Raw genomic sequence first — 18,761 nt, forward strand, 5'->3', positions numbered from 1 at the left:
TGAAGGATGCAGACTTCTTCCTGTACCACTGCTTGAAGAAGGTGTCTTCCAGGAACTGGCAGTAGGACTGGGAATTGAGCTTGACTCCATCCTCAACCCGAAAAGGCCCCACAAGCTCATCTTTGATGATACCAGCCCAAACCAGTACTCCACCTCCACCTTGCTGGCGTCTGAGTCGGACTGGAGCTCTCTGCCCTTTACCAATCCAGCCACGGGCCCATCCATCTGGCCCATCAAGACTCACTCATTTCATCAGTCCATAAAACCTTAGAAAAATCAGTCTTGAGATATTTCTTGGCCCAGTCTTGACGTTTCAGCTTGTGTGTCTTGTTCAGTGGTGGTCGTCTTTCAGCCTTTCTTACCTTGGCCATGTCTCTGAGTATTGCACACCTTGTGCTTTTGGGCACTCCAGTGATGTTGCAGCTCTGAAATATGGCCAAACTGGTGGCAAGTGGCATCGTGGCAGCTGCACGCTTGACTTTTCTCAGTTCATGGGCAGTTATTTTGCGCCTTCGTTTTTCCACACGCTTCTTGCGACCCTGTTGACTATTTTGAATGAAACGCTTGATTGTTCGATGATCACGCTTCAGAAGCTTTGCAATTTTAAGAGTGCTGCATCCCTCTGCAAGATATCTCACTATTTTTGACTTTTCTGAGCCTGTCAAGTCCTTCTTACGACCCTTTTTGCCAAAGGAAAGGAAGTTGCCTAATAATTATGCACACCTGATATAGGGTGGTGATGTCATTAGACCACACCCCTTCTCATTACAGAGATGCACATCACCTAATATGCTTAATTGGTAGTAGGCTTTCGAGCCTATACAGCTTGGAGTAAGACAACATGCATAAAGAGGATGATGTGGTCAAAATACTCATTTGCCTAATAATTCTGCACTCCCTGTAACAGGCTTTGAGACGTTTGTGTGATGCAGCTTGTTGCCATCAATGTAAAATTAACTGTCGTCATAGACTGCTTTGTTGATATGTATTCTTTTTAGATCGAGCATAGCAGTAAAAAAGCGCTGCTCTTCCTGACATGTAATCTGTTCTGTGGGCTTTAATCACGCCCATCACTTTCATTCATCTTTTGGTCTCTCTTTCAAAAATCCCTTGATGTGTTGGTAAATGCTTTGCGTTTGCCCCGCCTTGAGGCTATTTTGTTACTGCATTGGGAGCTGACCCTGTTACATGGATTATTGCACGATTAGGCATGTACCTTAGTGTAGCGGACTATTTTTAGGTCGAGCACGCAAGTGCTCCGACGTGTTGAAGTCTGTGGGCTTTTAACCACGCCCATCGCTGTCACTTGTTCATGGGCTTGACTTTCAAAAATCCTTTATCGTTGGTAAGTGCTTTACGTTTGTCCCTCCTTGGGGCAGTGTTGTTACAGCCTTGGCCTGTTACATGGATAATTGTGCGTTTGACTATACTTTTTGACTGCGAGCAAACTTTTTTCCCCCCCTTTGTGTCTCTCCTTTACGCTCATGACAGCCGTGGCGCTTTGAATTGGCTTGCTTATGTCAACTGTTGTACCTTTTATTTTCAGTTTGTGGCAAGAAAAGTCCAGTTAGGAATTGACAGCGTTAATATCTCTCATCCGAGCAATCGCCACAAGACCCATTGCATTGCAAATGCTTGTTTCATTTGCCTAGCAGCTTTGCTTATGGCTGTATGTTGTTTCTTTGCCCTCCTTGGTTTCGGGCATCTTGCTGTTTCTTCGCTATGTCTGCGAGGAGTTTTTTTTTTTTTTTTTGGCAGTTTTATGTAGCACGAACTCTACACAAAGGTATTGGATTGCTTCATTATTATTTTTTCAGTTTTATAGAGAACAAGCTCAATACAGAGGTTTTACAGCGCTTTACATGAGCACCGGTTACATTACACATTGATTTTAGGTAGCAAGGGGGAGATTATGTGATTTGCCCAGAATCACAGAATGTTGAGCCGGCTCCAAGACCTGAACCGTGTTCTCCAGCTCCAAAGTCGTCAGCTCTGGCCTTTACGTCACATCCTCTCCCCTATGGTTCTTTGTCTGGTGTGTATTGGGGGGCAGCCTGGGAATAACTAGTTTTTTTAAATATAGCACTTATTAATTCAAGTTCTGCCATTTCATAGTGCTGCAAAGTAGTTGCCATTCTTAACAAAATCACTAATTCATTTGCATCAACCTTGCAGAGATGAAGAGGTGAAAAAGCTATATCAGGATTGTAATCTGTGACTTTCTCGCTCTGTCATAACTTCAGCAGTGGGTGCATTAACTAACTGACTTGAGGAGAGCCTAACACTGAGCGATAGCACATGCTCTCGATAACCTCTGAAGGGTCACCAACCAAGCACATAGGTTAGTTCTAGGTGAGAAGATGGCGGAAGGTGTCGTCTCCAAATTGGTCGAAACTTTACAGCCTCAAGCTTGATAGCAAAAAAAAAAAAAATCTAGCCTTTGGATGTAAATTGGGCCTCTTCAAATAGAGTTCAATTAGTAGAGGCAGACATTTTTCTAACTCTGTGGTGCAAAGAAGCGAACACAAGGGTGCCACAGTGAGAGGAGCAGCGTATCATAGGGCATAACAGTGAAGCAAACTCCATCACTTCCTCCTTTCAGAATTCACTAGTGTCATGGCTTTGACAGTCCCCTCACAGCTACTGCATCCTTGCAGATGCCACTTCTGGAAGCGCTGTCTAAAACAGTGCTCAAATAGCACTGCTTCCTGTTTGAAGAAGCCCAACCTCGAATACCACCCGCAATCGCTATCACAGGCGCAGAGCACTTCCCCATCACTCTCTGGACTCCTGTGTATATTAATCCACGCATCAACTGTCATAGTCCAGTAATATTTAACCTGCTCTCCTCTCTTCCAACCCAAGACTTCATGTAACCACTTCACTAAGTTCCCATGCATCATTTGATGTAAACTCTATGCATTATTTTTGATTGCCATGGTTACCAAGTACATGGAAAATCAGTGCCAAGAAAATATCTTTCTGACCCTACCAAGTGGCCCTTTTCTCACTCCTGCGTCTACTGCTGTTCCTCTCAGTGCTTCACCTCACCTCCCTGTGTATATAGGAATATAGATGTGTTTGTTTATATGAGTACACACATAGGGACTACATCTCAGTCGATCCTGGACAGTAACGGGAAAGACCTCATGGGCAGGAGATTTTTTAAACAGGAGAACTGTTGTTTCTCAAATTGTGGCCACCAGGACCAGCCACTGCTTGTACTTATGTAACCCAAATGTGTTGTCGTGACTTAAGTCTTTTTTTGTATAAGGCAACAAAGAAAGACTACAAATCGACACTATAACTAGTCCAGATTTGTCGCTGTCACAACATTGATAGGTTATTCTAATATGGCTTGCACAAGACCATGGTGGAAAGACCCTAGACAATTGAAATAGTGTATATCAAGTGTTTTTTTTTTTTTTTTTAAACTTAATTGCATCACACATTTTGTTCACATTACGAATATGTGAAATTTGAGGTCCCGCTATTTAAATGAAGGTAGCCTGATTATGGACTAAGGTAGGTTATAGGCCTAATGTGTCCTCAGCAAAGATCTCTTTGGCAGCAAATATTAAATTTTTGATTCCCAGAGGGGCTAGCTTGGCCTTTCATCATCCAGGGTGATACCACCTGAGCCTTTGAATGGTATATCACATCATCACTGCATGGAAGAGACTGGCCATCATTGAACTAACACACTGAGCCCAGACCACCGCTATCCCAGTTAGTGAGAATATTCAGAACCCAGCGGAAGGGGTGCCACAGCTTCAGATGACGCCACACAGAAGGCAAAAGTGTGCAAAACAAATGGTGGGAAGATAATAAATATATTTTTTCTTGTGTCAGTCTCTTGGTTCTTTCCTTGTCCTAGAGTCCTGTCTTGTCATGGTTTTGTGTGTGATGCCATGTGGTTCCTCAGGATTTTGTATGTCAGCTGGAAACAGGAAAAGCTACTCAGGGAATGAGGTGATTAAAATTATGTTGCTGGTGTGACAGTGCAACATACATGACTGATCACCTACCTTCTGTACTGATTTACATGGTAAATTCTTGAACATGTGTATTTTTCTGCCCTGTGTGCTGTGCATCCGTGTCTCCTCTTCAGATCAGGTATTGTCAGGGCCACTGGAATTATACAGCAAATGGTGGGCAAAAGTGTGTGGCAGAGGTGCCTGAATTATGTAGCTATAAAGTACAAATTATGCTGCTTAATACTGCACATTCGGTGACATTATTTTGCTGTTTTGTCATTTAACACACATTAATACGGTCTAAGCAAAGATTTCTCTTTATTGGGACCAGTTTTATGCATGACCACAAGAGTCTGCACTAAAAAGTGACCAGATGACCTTTGCAAAGGATCTGCCTCTGCAGAATATGGCAATCACAGAACTGCATCATTGCATTGGCCCTTTCTCTTACTAACATGCACCATGAGGAGACACTGCATGCTTAATGTGGGCTGCATTGTTAAAAGTTTGCTGTTATTGTTATTGCATTAGTTATGCGGTGGTGTTATGACGAGGAATGCATCTTAATGACTGCATTATGTATACATGATGCAGTCTAGGTTTCCAACACAGGAGTTAATATTTTCTGTAAAGTAATACATGATTCCTATTTATGACTTGTGAGGCACTGAGAATTTGTGGGTGGCGCAGCATCTATTTATGCTTCACAGACTTGAACACATCCGCTCTCAGCATCATCACAACATTGATCTTTTTCAGAGCAGCGGTTCACGTCTTCTTGAGTACACACAAATATTCCTGTCACGTGACCAGACTATTTCTGGACATCATCTTTGATTTTAAGAGAGGTCATAGCGGAGTCACTGACTGAGAGGGACATGACTACTTTAGCTTATTCTTATTGTGTGTTCTACAACTACACACCAGAAGTGCACTAATGCTTTATATTTGGGGATGCACAAGTTTCCCTTCATAGGGTATACAGTGTAACGAAGCCCTATGGTGTAAGGAAGATGCCTTATTGAGTCACCTAGTGGTTAGGTGAAATTATTGCAAGTTTACCTTAAACGCCTATATGGGGACTGCACCATTGGCACAATTCTATTTTGCTTGAGGAGCTGAAAATTGCACGGCTCCCTGACCCTGCTGTTCCAACAGAACGTCTATTGAATGGCTGGGCCAGATTAATTATTACATGGTTTGCCTCATCTTGTAATGGCACAGACAAGCTACAATTGATGGAGCAGAATGTGCCTCACAATGTCTCAGAATATTGTATTCAGTATTACAATTCACACATAGCTGCTTGCCAGCTGGAGAAAGCTCTGTGTGATTTCTCATTTACGACTGTGCCACACTAGCAAACTCTGTCAAAACCGGAAAGGGGACCAAGCATCAGCCTGATATAACACAAGGCACCACCACTGCTGTATCCAGTGCCACGACGGTGACATGGACAGTGGCCACTCTTGCCTGGATCAATGTCCACATCCTGATCTGCAGATATATTTTGAATGCTAACCTTTCCCCAGCCCCTAATTGGGCACCATGAGATTTACTTGTCATATGATTTCCCGGGAGGCAAGAAGTTGGGCCTATGCGCTTCATAGCACTCATTGTCCGATTCTCAGTCAATTGTATGTTTAAGTTCAACTTACTTCTGTAAATGGGTTTATTTACAAAAGTGGAATATGAATTTGAGCTTATAACTCAATTGGCACACACACATAATATAACACCTGTATTATGTAACATTAGGTTGGAGTAAATCTGCTTTTATGGGTGTGAAGTGTGCATTCCATGGTGGGGATGTCATAGCGTAGAGAGTGTGTGCTCACCGACAAATGGATGAATTGGTAACTACTCACAAACATTCTCAGCCTGGAAAGCTTTAGAGACTTACTGTTAGAGGAATACATAATTTCTCAGTAATAGAATTAGGGGGAACATCCCTAAAATGTGTAGAATTGTAGATATGACTTCTCCACCGGGAAAATATTTTCCCAGTAGAAAATGGGGGAAAAGTTAGAAAAGGTAAATGTCTTGGTAATCATTTTTTTCTCATATGAAATTGTTTTCCATGAGCAGTGCAGTAGCTGCTTACGATTGTAAATACTTCCCAGAAGATGTGACTTTTGCAAGTTCCCGTTATTACTTCTGGAATTCTTTGAGAATTGCAAAATCTGAATAAAAAATCTCCCACTTAATGTAGGAGTAAACTTAAGACTGTAGGTTTTCTTAGTGAACGTGGCCCCTTGTGTCTGAAAAAAACACACACAAGTATAGAACATAACTGGAGAAGCCATGACTCCAGGCCGGGTGGCATCCCAATGCTCTTCCTCCCTGTGAATATTGATGTTACTGTTTAGCTTCTGTAATTTTCTGTAATTCTAACTTGCCATTTAAAATGAATACTGTGATTTGTGGTCAGACAGTCTTGATTTGCTTCTGCACACACACGTTTGGCTTAATTTGCTAGTTGCATGGCTTTGCAGTCTGAAACGGTCATCTGCGTCTCTGGCTGCAAAGCCATTGCTGCTTCATAGCATCTTCGGGCTGGGTAACTTTTCACTTCATAATTTGTATGGACCTAAATACTTTCTTTTCAAATATTTTGAAAGCTGGTTTTTTCTACTTGCTGGAAATTCTTGCTTTGGGCCCCTGGCATCGTTTTCCTCGCTCAGAGAGGAGAGACGTTGGTGACTTCATGATCTGATAGAGCGAATGACCTATTCATAGAACATGAGGTGACACAGAGATTAGCCCACTGCACAGCAGCTTTTTTATTTCATTTTTATGTTGCTGTTCTTATGTGCTATATACTTAAAGGTATATGTTGAGGTTAATAGAACACTTTATTGAACGTCAATATAGAACATGGATGCCCATTGAAGGACTAGTAAGGCAAGATCCATGCCAAGCTTGCAGGGTAGCTACTGTGTAAATAAGTTCTGTATAAATTATTTTTATATAATTTATCAAGAAACTCTAACATGGTTCTGGACCTGCCTTGGATTCCCAAGAAAAACATACATTTGGATCCTTTTCATAGCCTGAAAAAATACAAATGAACTAGCCTTGTAGGAGCTTCACCGGGCAGCACTAGTCTACACAAAAAAACACTCTATCGTCCAAACCTAGACTTCCTGCTCTACTTTGAGTGGTCCAAATGGCAAGGCCAATACTTCAAATTTTGAGTAGCCACCCCAACAGAGATAAACCTCACTTCTAAAGCATCAGCCAGTGCACAAATGTATGCACAGAAAAGGCACAATCAAGGCCCAAGATATTCAGTTATAAGTATCTGTTCTACAGAGTCCAGGCCTGAGCAGAGGGCTGTCATGAGACTATTAACCCAATGCAGTGCTTTAAATAACTATAAAGTACCAGACCTTCTGTATTTCCATTTAAAACACTGACCCAAGATCACAGATGTTGCACTTCTGGAAACTGTACTGTCGGCCCATCTACCACTGAAGCTCTTTTTCACCAATCTACACACATTTGAAGCCTCCTGTTCAGTTAAGCTGCTTCTTCTGTTATTCTCTTCATATACAGTCAATATTTTTAAAAGTTAGGCTGGTATACTCAATGAGGAGGAATAATTCCTTTAAACGTTTATCACACAGAAATATAAAGCTGCTCCCTTTTCTTTGCTCCTATTTTGACTGCCTCATTTTCTCGGTTAAATGCCACGAAGGTGCCTCTTTGTGTCTTTTTTGGTGCTATAAAAGTTTAGGTGAACACATTAGAAAGGTTTACATCTTTAGGGTATCATAGACAGTCTGTAGGAATGAGGCAAAAACACTCCGAAGATGGCTGAGTTGTTGTGCCCTCTCTCCTGCAGCAACAGGCCTGGGAGGGTTGCTGTGGCACCTGGCATACATCTATTACACTACAAACCAAAACACGTAGGCAAAAGACATAGTCATTAGCCAATAGCTGTAACTCACAAATGTGAGACCTATTGCATTGCAAATGCTTGTTTTGCTATGGCTTTGGGTCTGTTTTTGGTGTTTATTGTAGACTTAATACCCTTGGTTACTGTATGTTTCTTGTCACTGCTGCTTTCAAACCTGGGCTCTCAACACCTATGGTTTTGGCTGCTTGAATGCATTTTCCCTCCTGGTGATTAAGGCGTTTTGAAGGTGGCCGCATGAGTACAAGGGTCAGTGCTGTATTGCAGAAATAGGGGGTCTTTATACTGATTGTTTGCTGCTGGTGCTTTACTCCTTCGAGGCTTGGAGAAGACTACTGTTTCAGGATGTGTGTGGATAAATGGAAAAATGAAAGCCGAGAAACCTCATTGGAACAAACAAATCATCAGAAACCAATTTGAAGTAAAGACAATTTTAAGAAAACATAAATCGAAAATGAAAAGGAACATTTTAAAGGCAAGATCATTTTAAGGTAAAACCCATTATTACATTAAACATGAGTGGGGTTAAGGAGCAGTGAAGGGGTTTTGGGTTCAGGGATGGGTGATGTTTAGGGGTGAAGAAGGATTTTTAAGTGGCCAGTGATGAATGAAATTCAGTTGTAAAAAGGTTGTTAGGGTTCTAGGATGGGTGGAGTTTAGGGATGATTAGGGCTTTCTAGGATAAGGAATGGACTAAGTTTTATGGTGTGTTTGTTTTTTGTTTTTTTTTGTTTTTTTTTAATATGGACAATAATCAAATGACTTTATGGGTGGTGAGGGTTATTTCAGGTCCATGGACGGGGGAGTTTAAGTCTGGTCAAGATTCTTAAGGTTCATTAATAGTTTAAAGGTGGTGAAGGGTTTTAGGTTTCAGGAGTGGGTGGAAGTTAGGGATGGTGTCAGGAATGGGTAGAGTTTATGGGCAGAAATAGTTTTAGGGTTCTGGAATGGGTGGAGTTTATGGTAGTCAGGGGTTCAAGAATGGGTAATGTTTAGATATTGAATGGGGTTTTAGTGTTCAGAGATGTGTAGAAGGTAGGGGTAGTGAGGGGTTTTAAGAGTTAGGGGGTAAGTGGGGTTTGGTACTGCAGGGGATGAGAGGTTTGGGGTTCAGAAATGGGTGGAGTTTAAGGGTATTGACTGACGGGTTTTAGGGTTCAGGGATGGTAGGGTTGAGAGGTAGAAATGTTTTAAGGTTCAGGAATCTGTAAAGTTTTGGGGTTAGGGAGTTTAGATGTAGTGAGGGTTTTTTAGAGTTCAGTTAAAGGTGTAGTTTAGGGGAAGAAAGGGCTTTAAGGGTTTAAGAATGGGTGAGGTTTAGGCAGAGGGAAGAAGTTTTTTTTGGTAGGTATGAATGGTGTTTAGAGATTATGAAAGTGCCAGGGATGGATGGTGTTTCGGGGTGGTGAGTGGTCAGCGAGTTAAAAGCATTCACTGTAATTCTTGGACAGCGAGAAAGCTATAAATCCCAAAAAGGTCCCTGAATTAAGGTAATAAATCATTCTTACAAAAAGGTTTCTAAAAGTAAGACCTGCATCCATTGCATTTACACCTCAAAAACTAAGCATGCAAAAGCCAGTTTTTAAGAAAAGATATTCTATGAATTGATTTGTTTGAAATGGTAAATGCCATTCATCCTACAAACTCCCATTAAAAAGTTTAGCTGAAATGGTTTCTCAGTAATGTATTCCATCACATCGTCTTTGAAATCACAAACAACCACAAACGTCATGTGTATCCTGTTCAGAAAGGGGATCTTTGAGTGGGTGATTTTGGATGGCTGTGGGGTACGGTACATATTAGGTAGTGCACAGGTGTTAAGCATTCAGTGGCCATGGTAAAATTCCAAAATAAAGAATGCCAGCCTGGTGAAATCAAGATGACAACACTTCATTTTGAAGAAAAGCCATAATCATGAAATCATTTTTACACACAAATAGATTTTTATGTGCAAGAAGTATACTAGGCGTGTGGAAAAAATGGGGCCCGGTAGTGTAGTATTTTGTATTTTAATGGGTACTGCAAAGAAGAGGATGACAAAACATGAAACAAAGAGGAGATCAAGGCCTAGGGTAGGAAGAGAAAGTGAGCGTTAATTAAGGCTGGGGGAGTTGTTTGAATGGGTTAGAGGGGTTTCTAGGATGGCTTTTGTTTAAAAAAAATAATAAAAACACAAAAAAAGATGTGCGTGGTTGGAAGGAGGTTGAGGGGCTCGAAAGGTTTTAAATGCAAGCTGGAGGGTGAAAGTGTCTACTGGTTATAGGATGGAACGGTTATCTTTAAAAGGGTTTTTATATAAAAATAAAGAAAAAGTCGAAGGTGGGGAGAGGTTCCGAGGGCTTTAGAACGGGGAATCCCTTTAAAAACAATGTAGAAAAAAACAACCTGAACAAAAGGTTTTTTCTCCAGAAAGTGTTTTCAGTAGGTTAGTTTGGTCAGCCTACTGAGAAACTTAGCATAAATGGTTCACCAAATCAATATTTGCCAAAACCAATTTCTTCAGGTTGGGTCTCCTTGGAAGTTAAATAGAACCATCAGTTAAGTATAGATACTGTTCATGAATCTTTCTAATCTCCTGCCGTGTTACTCATTAAAGGTAACAATAGACTTTTTTAGCTATCCGTAGAAATTGAGCCAGATTTACAAACGAGAGCTTGCTGTACCAAATATATTATAAAAGTGCATTCTTGTCATCTCTTAAAGCAAGTTTAAAAGTACAAGCTAATGTATAACCAGCTCAAGGGATTGTGAACAATAAGATTATTATGCATTAGTTGGCACATGCATTGATAAAGGCAGTTGGTCTTGCCATTCAGTGGCAGTACCCAAAGTTTTTGCTTTGCAAGTGCTTTCCGATAATGCTTTTCCACGTAATGAGAAAGGAAAAAGGTGTGTATGCTAACGTGGAACAGCAGCAGCAAAAAACAAAAAGTTGCTGCAGTGTGATGACATACTCAAACATGTGCAATGACACAGGGCCATTTTTTCCTTCATTTAACTTTTAATTTGCCATGTCAAGATGGTGGGCACTAACTTTGATGAAGTAAAATTATGCATGAAAGAGCATTCAAGAAAAAAAAAATCCCAGCACCTAATTGTAATGGACCGTCCGAAAATATTTATTATACTTTATGTAAACTGGAAGCAGTGGTGAGAGGTGGGGGAAGATACGGAAGAGGGGCATGAATGGAGAAGTTAGTGTTGGGATGGGGACTAACTGAGGAGTTTTGGGGAAGGGTTTGAAAGAGTAAAATATTAAAATCAAAATGGAGAATAAACGGAGTAAGCAGAGTTTGACCTGGGGGAGAAGTGAAACGTGAAAAGCGTGAGGGTGGGAGTTTTAAGAGAGGAAGTTGTACACAAGGTAGACAGCAATAAAATACACTTCTGTTAAAAAAAAAAAAAAAAAAATAGCTCTCCTTATGTAAGAAGTGGAAGGAAACAGGTTATCCAGTGAGAAGTAGTAAAACCATCAAATAAGCAGCAAGCAAATCAGATTGATAAGAAAGCCAACCGATGGTGGCAGTGGATTGAGCCAAACCCTACTGTAAGTACTGTGTATTGACATTTTCCGCAATAGGTCTTCGACAACTGACAGCTAAAAGAAATTTGTAGATTAATCTATTATGTCTGCTGAAAGCATAGCTCTAATACAGCATCAATGTGTTTGACAGGCAATGATGTGCTGAAGCCTGTGGGCTTCTGTGACTGAAGTATGTAAAGCTTAATGGTGAGTGATGTGAAAGCAAAGTAGATGGTCGGGAGACTAAGTCACTGCTGGGAAGGGGTGACAGGGATCAAGATGCGCAGTGGGAAAGCTTAGTAGTGTTTAAAAAGTAAAAGTTAAAAAAAAAAGCATTTGCAGTGCGTTTGCTTGAATTAGAGCTATTAGCATTGTAAATTGTTAACTGTACTTTTTTGCCACATACATTGAAAATGAAAAGTAAAGCAGTTGACATAAGCGAGCAGATTCAGAGTGTCACGGCCGACGTGTGCGTGAAGGAGAGACAGAAAAGGAAAAAGAAGTTCGCTCGCAGTCAGACGTATATCGGCAATTGTGCAATTATCCAGGATTGATGTCCAAGGCGGTAATAAAACTGCTCCAAGGAGGGACAAAGGTAAAGCATTTACCAGTGGTAACAAAGGATTTTTGAAAGGCTAGCCCATGAACGAGTAATAGTGATGGGTGTGCCGTGGGCGTGGTTAAAAGGCCAAATAGATACCAACACGTCAGAAAAGCAGCGCTTGCGCGCTGCTATGCTAGATCCAAAAAAACAGACCGAGAACGGACGCAAGCAAAGTACGAGCTGGCTGTGTGAGTCGAGACGGAGGAAATTTCTAGAGGACAATAAACAATATGTATGTGAAACCCTAGGTATCTTTTAATCAGTTGGTTTTTCTAGTGCTTCTAATGTGTACTGTCAGATTTCATTCTTTCTCTGTTCCACCTTGCTGTGTTAGAGATGTTTTTATTTGTTTTTGAATTTGATTGGATGTTCTAAGACCTCTCTCTATCAAGTGCACTTTATGACCAGTTTCAAGCTGTGTGTTGCATGCGGAAAGACGGTTCTCTGTTCCTGAACCTCAGAAGGCTTGAATTTCATGTATTAATATATCCTGTATTTCTTGCTACAAAGAATGGAGTTGCATCTGTGAGTGAATCACTTTATGGTCAACGTGCCAACAACGTTGGTATGATTGCTGGCTTCCCCATACCACTGCCTTTTACAGTTTGTTCAGAACGTGAACCTCCTGCTAAATACAATTGCAAGCAACACTTGGAGAGAAAGCACCAAGTAAGAGTTTGGCTCCTTTAGTACAAACAATCATTTCACATCTGACCTAGTACAGACGTTGCAACAGAAAAGTATTCCTCCTCGGAACTCCACCAAGGAGGTGGAGAATCCCAGGGTCGATCCCGAAGAGGTCGGTCAGTAAGCCTCTGGCTTAAATCTCTTACGGTAGAGATTGTTGATTTCCTTCCAAGGCCCTGGCACTGGTGACACTGTCTTGGATCCAGAGATCCCCAAAACACGTTGTTCTTAGCTGGATTTGCTAAAAAGCACCTTAAATAGTTAGGTAACAAGGCTTCCAGATCAGAATCACCCCTTATTTGGCCCAGGGGCTGCTTTGGAAACTGATGTTTCTTCAGGTAAAATAAAACCCTGGGAATTTATTTAAAAAAAAAAAAAAAAAAAAAAGGGAAACAAGAAGCAAGACGATGTGGATTGGTATGAGGATCGGTATAGATTACTCAGAAATGGAAATACAGTGAGGTACATTCGCTTGTGAAGTAGAGACTTGAAGTTGGTGTTCAGACCTTTTCCATATCCTTTCACAAAGGCAATAAATGTTTCTTTGATAAACAATTTGATGAAACTCGATTTCTTTACAGTATATCTGTACCAATTGGTCAGCAGGTTGAGAAATTCAGGTTATCACTGTTTTTAATGTTTTTCATATACTGTAAACATTACAACTTTTTTTTCTCTATGTTTACAAAATTGCTGACTATAGTCACGTAGAATTGCGCTAATTTAAATCAGGAACAGCCAGAGTTGTTGACTTCTTTACAATATATATTGCAGATGAACTTCTGAAGAGATTCCTGGGTGGCGTGCTGTGCTTCGCAGTGTACAAAAATTTATATTTTATAAGTCAGCAAACATCTTTAAGTTTTAGTGCAGCAAAAAGTATTTAAGTTCTTAGTTTTAATGGGAAAAGCGCTGCACTTGTTGGTTATATAGTGCGGTCTCAATGCCGTCAGTTTTTATACACGCTAAAGACATTTTCTGCCCTTCTCATTTTGACTATCACAAACTAACATTAGAGAATACTAGTTTTTTGTGTACGCCTGAATTCTACGTGCATTGCAGTTGCGTAACAATACTTCTTTCTGATGGATACAACTACCTGTGGATTCCTCACCTAATGAATACTCCCATGGCACCAGCATTCGACGGAAATCTTCTTACTAGTCTCTGCACGTCGACGAGGACGTCACACTAGCCCACGCGACGCCGTCTGACGTCATACAGGCAATAAGAGGTCCTCGACGACGTGCGGACGTCAGTTCCCTTTTTTCCGTGCATTCGAAACGGTTATCTTCGAGGGAGCAACTGTTACTTTTGTGGTTACAGTGTATTTTTGCTGCGTAGTCTTTCGCTGTGGTAATAATGTCGCAAAGAAAGTCTGGATTCAAGCCTTGTCGTGAGTGTGGAGGCAAGATGTCGGTGACGGATCCTCATTCCGATTGCCTTTGGTGTTTGAGCTCCGACCACGACGTCTCGACTTGTGATTCATGCCAGCACATGAATCCAAAGGCCCTCAAGGAACGTGAGGCGAAGCTGTTTATGGCGAAATCGAAGGAGAAGCATCACAAGAAGTCTTCTTCTCCAAGACATCGGCGTCATCGAGACTCCCGGCGCCGTAGAGAATCTCGGCGTCATTCGAAGGAGACTCGTTCCAGGTCTTCGGATCGGCGCCGAAGGACATGGGAGATCAGTCCCACGGTTACGCCGCATCCTTCGACGCCGTTGCCCTCTCCGGCGTCTCCAACTTCACCTGGACAGGCGTCGGTGATTGAGGTATTGGAGCCTCAGGTGTTTTCTCCGGCGTTGCAGACGTCGAGGCCGGCGTCGGGGTCGCCTCCGAGACAGGCACCCCAGTATCCGGCTTTTCCCACCCCTGGAGCCGATAGTTCCGCATTCTTGAATGCGATGTATGCCATCTTCCAACAGATGGCTCCAGGGGGTGCTCCGGCTGGGCCTTTGGCCTTTTCATTGGGTGATCCTGCGCCTCTTCGGCCGGCACCCTTTATGCCCTTTCTCCCTTTTGGGAACGTGGGCTCGGCGCCAGTGTCGGCGCCGGTGGCCGCTCCGGTGGCTTCAGAAGGATTGGCCCCGGGGATTTCCATCCCGTCGACGTCGGGATTTCGGCCTGTGACTCCGGTGGGTCCATCTGCTTCAACTGCTCTTTCGTCGGCGCCGAAGTTACCTGTGGCGCCGGACGCGGCGTCGGTGGCTTCTGAAGATCGGCGCCGATCTTCGACTTCGGCGGAGGCATTGTCGACTCCGCGTATTGAACAACGGCTTCATTCGAGGAGACGTGCTCTCCGTGTATTAGAGGAGCAGGAGTACCAACGAGCCCTGGAGGAAGGAGAGCTAGAGGACTCGGGTGATGGGCTGCGTGGTCTGGAGTCGGCCAGTGGGCTGGACACTTCCCCTGAGTGGGATCTTTCGTCCCCGGGAGAATACACTGAGGAGGCTGCTTCCTTTCATGCAGTGGTACGGAAGGCAGCTAGTTTTTTGGACCTGCCTTTGCCGGTGGTGGAGGCTAAACAAAACCTTCTAACAGAGGTGCTACATCCGGCCTCAGCTGCAGCGGAGCCTCTTTTGCCATTTAATGACGCTCTGATGGATCCGGTGTTAGAGGTGTGGAAGAGGCCGGCATCTTCCCCAGCAGTTCACAGAGCCGTGGCCAGGAGGTATCGGGCGGCTCCGACTGACCCTGGTTTTCTGTCTAGGCACCCTACGCCGGAGAGCTTGGTGGTGCAGGCCTCCTGTTCATCCAAGTCAGCGCCTGGTTCTTTCCCGACGGTGCCTGGGGACAGAGATTCAAAGAAACTAGAGGCGCAGTCCAAGAAGATTTTTTCGTCCTGCAGTCTGGCGTTAAAGGCCACCAACGCAACCTGTATCCTGGGGAGGTATATTCATGCTCTGATGGATGACATTTCCTCATCATTTACAGAGCTTCCCCAGGGTCTTTTGGATCTTGTTTCAAATGCCCAGGCTGCTGCGACCCAGATTATCCAGACGGGACTGGATACCACCGACTCAGTAGCCAGAGCAATGGGCACAACTGTGGTGGCAAGGAGACAGGCCTGGCTCCGTAACTCGGGCTTTACTGCGGATGTACAGTCCACATTGTTGGATCTCCCGTTTGATGGGGACAAACTGTTTGGAGCCTAGGCTGATTCGGCCTTGGAACGTTTTAAGGAAAGCAGGGCCACGGCTAAGTCGTTAGGGCTCCAAGCTCCTTCTTCCACGGCCTCTTCCAGATTTTTCAGGAGGTTTCGTGGATTTGGGCGTGGCTCTTCCTCCTCTTCCTTTCGGGGAAGATATCAGCAACCTGCCTCTTCCCATCCCTATAGATCTTTTAGGGGGAGAGGTAGGGTCCGCACCAGAGGAGCCTCTCAGCAGCACTCTGCCTCTTCCTCATCCTCTGGCGGGGTGCAGCAGGGGAAGCAGCCTTAGGCTTCCACCATTTCCCACTCACTCCTCTCCTGTAGGGGGAAGATTACAGCATTTTCTCACCAAATGGAAGACGGTTACAACGGACACGTGGGTTCTCAGTATTGTGGGAAAAGGCTACACCCTTCCCTTTCGGGAGTTCCCGCCCCTCATCCCGCCCCGTCCTTCTTATTGTTCAGAAGAACACCTCCTGTTGCTAGAACAGGAGGTACAAGCCCTCCTTTCAAAGGGCGCGGTGGAGGTGGTCCCAGAGCAGGAAAGGGGTCGAGGATGTTACTCAAGGTATTTCCTGATTCCCAAGAAGGATGGTCGTTTGAGACCAATCCTGGACCTGAGGATCTTGAATTGGTTCCTCAAGCAGGAAAAGTTCAAGATGCTGACCCTAGCACAGGTGCTCTTGGCGTTGAACAAGGAAGACTGGATGGTGTCTGTCGACTTGCAGGATGCTTACTTTCATATCCCGATACTCAAGTCACACAGGAAGTATCTCCGGTTTGTGGTGGGATCGCAGCACTATCAGTTTGCGGTCCTTCCGTTTGGTCTTACTTCAGCACCTCGAGTCTTCACGAAGGTGATGTCGGTGGTTGCGGCAGAACTCGGAAGGAAGGGGATAGCAGTATTCCCTTACTTGGACGACTGGTTGATCAAAGCCAAGTCCCCGGACCTTGTGTCGCATCATCTGCAGTCAACAACCCAGTTGTTGTTCGACCTGGGTTTTTCGGTGAACGAGCCCAAATCTCACCTAGAGCCCTCTCAGCGCCTCCTGTTCATAGGGGCAGTACTGGATACAACATTGGGTCGGGCCTTTCCTCCGCCTCAGCGGATTCAAGATATTCAGGATTTGGTTCCAATGTTTCGAAATGGAGCGGTAGTTCCAGTCCTCAAGGTCCTTCGTCTGCTCGGTCTGTTTGCCTCCTGCATTCTGTTGGTCACGCATGCTCGCTGGCACATGAGGGCTCTTCAGTGGTGCCTCCGAAGGCAGTGGTCTCAACACAAAGGGGATCTAGAGAGTACTGTCAAGATCTCCAGAGATGCTGCTGTGGATTTGAAGTGGTGGATTGCAAGCAACAATCTTTCACAAGGAAAGCCGTTCCAGCAGTCGCCACCAGTGGCCACAGTCCTAATGGATGCTTCCACTCTAGGGTGGGGAGCTCATCTGGGGGATCTGGAGATCAAAGGTCTTTGGTCTCCAGAGGAACAGATGTTTCACATCAATCTGTTAGAGTTACGGGCTGTACGTCTGGCTCTCAAGGCCTTCCTCCCTTCCCTTCGTGGTCAGTCGGTACAGGTCCTAACGGACAATACTACCACGATGTGGTACATAAACAAGCAGGGAGGAGTGGGGTCGTACCTTCTCTGCAGAGAAGCTCTTCGACTATGGTCCTGGGCAAAGGACCATCAGATTTGCTTGATAGCAAACCATCTGGCCGGAGTCTTGAACGTGCGTGCGGACAGTCTGTCGCCAATTCTCGGCAGACCACGAGTGGCGTCTCCATCCAGATCAAGTCCGTTTAATCTTCCAGAGGTGGGGGTTTCCTCAGGTAGATCTGTTTGCCACTCGAGAGAACGCGCATTGTCCGTTATTCTGCAGCCTCCAGTATCCGATGCAGGGAGCGTTGGGGGACGCGTTTCAAATAACCTGGTGCGGCCAGTTGCTTTACGCGTTTCCTCCCATACCCTTGATTCCTCGAGTATTGAGGAAGATTCGCCAGGACCGGGCTCTAGTCATCCTAATAGCTCCGGATTGGCCAAGGAGGGTATGGTACTCCGACCTTCTCCAACTCTCAATGTGCCCTCCGCTCCGTCTGCCTTTCAGGGCAGACCTCCTCTCGCAGTCGCAGGGGCAGGTTCTACACCCCAACCTCCAGAGTCTGCACCTACATGCCTGGAGATTGAACGGGGCAACCTGAGTTCCTTCTCTCTCCCGCCTGAGGTAGTGGATGTTATATTAGCGGCCAGGCGACACTCCACTAAATCTATCTACGCTAATAGATGGTCTAAATTTGTTGTGTGGTGTGGAGAGAGGCAGATTGATCCTTTGCATGCTCATCTATCGGACGTTTTGTCTTTTGCTCTGTCTCTAGCGCAGAAAGGTTGTGCAGTGGCTACCATTAAGGGTTATTTATCGGCCTTGTCAGCCTTCATATGTCTTCCAGACCAACCATCTTTATTTAAATCCCCTATTGTTATCAGATTCTTGAAAGGTCTTCTAAATAAATATCCTCCAAAGCCATTCGTTATGCCGCAATGGGATTTGTCCTTGGTCCTGACTTTCCTTATGGGGTCCCCTTTTGAACCTATGCATTCTTGCCCATTAAGGTATTTGGTTTTAAAAACAGTCTTCCTGATAGCTATAACATCAGCAAGGAGAGTGAGTGAGTTGCAGGCCTTATCAGTAAAGCCCCTTATACAACTTTTTATGGGGATAAGGTGGTGTTGAGGACCAAGGCTGCTTTCCTCCCGAAGGTTGTTTCACCCTTCCATTTGGCTCAGGCAATTACTTTGTCCACGTTCTATCCTCCGCCTCATCCTTCCAAAGAGGAAGAAAGACTGCACCGTCTGGACCCAAAGAGGGCGTTGAGCTTCTTTATTGATAGAACAAAGGATTTCAGG

At 44.1% G+C, this 18,761-nt stretch overlaps 1 protein-coding gene across 8 annotated transcripts in view; it reads left to right on the top strand.

Moving 5' to 3' along the window:
- Positions 1 to 18,761, top strand: part of HIPK1 (homeodomain interacting protein kinase 1) — a 504,680-nt gene that overhangs the window by 129,025 nt on the left and 356,894 nt on the right. The gene's annotated exons all lie outside the window — the stretch shown is intronic.

The sequence above is a fragment of the Pleurodeles waltl genome, chromosome 6, assembly GCF_031143425.1.
Source record: "Pleurodeles waltl isolate 20211129_DDA chromosome 6, aPleWal1.hap1.20221129, whole genome shotgun sequence".
Lineage (NCBI taxonomy): Eukaryota > Metazoa > Chordata > Amphibia > Caudata > Salamandridae > Pleurodeles > Pleurodeles waltl.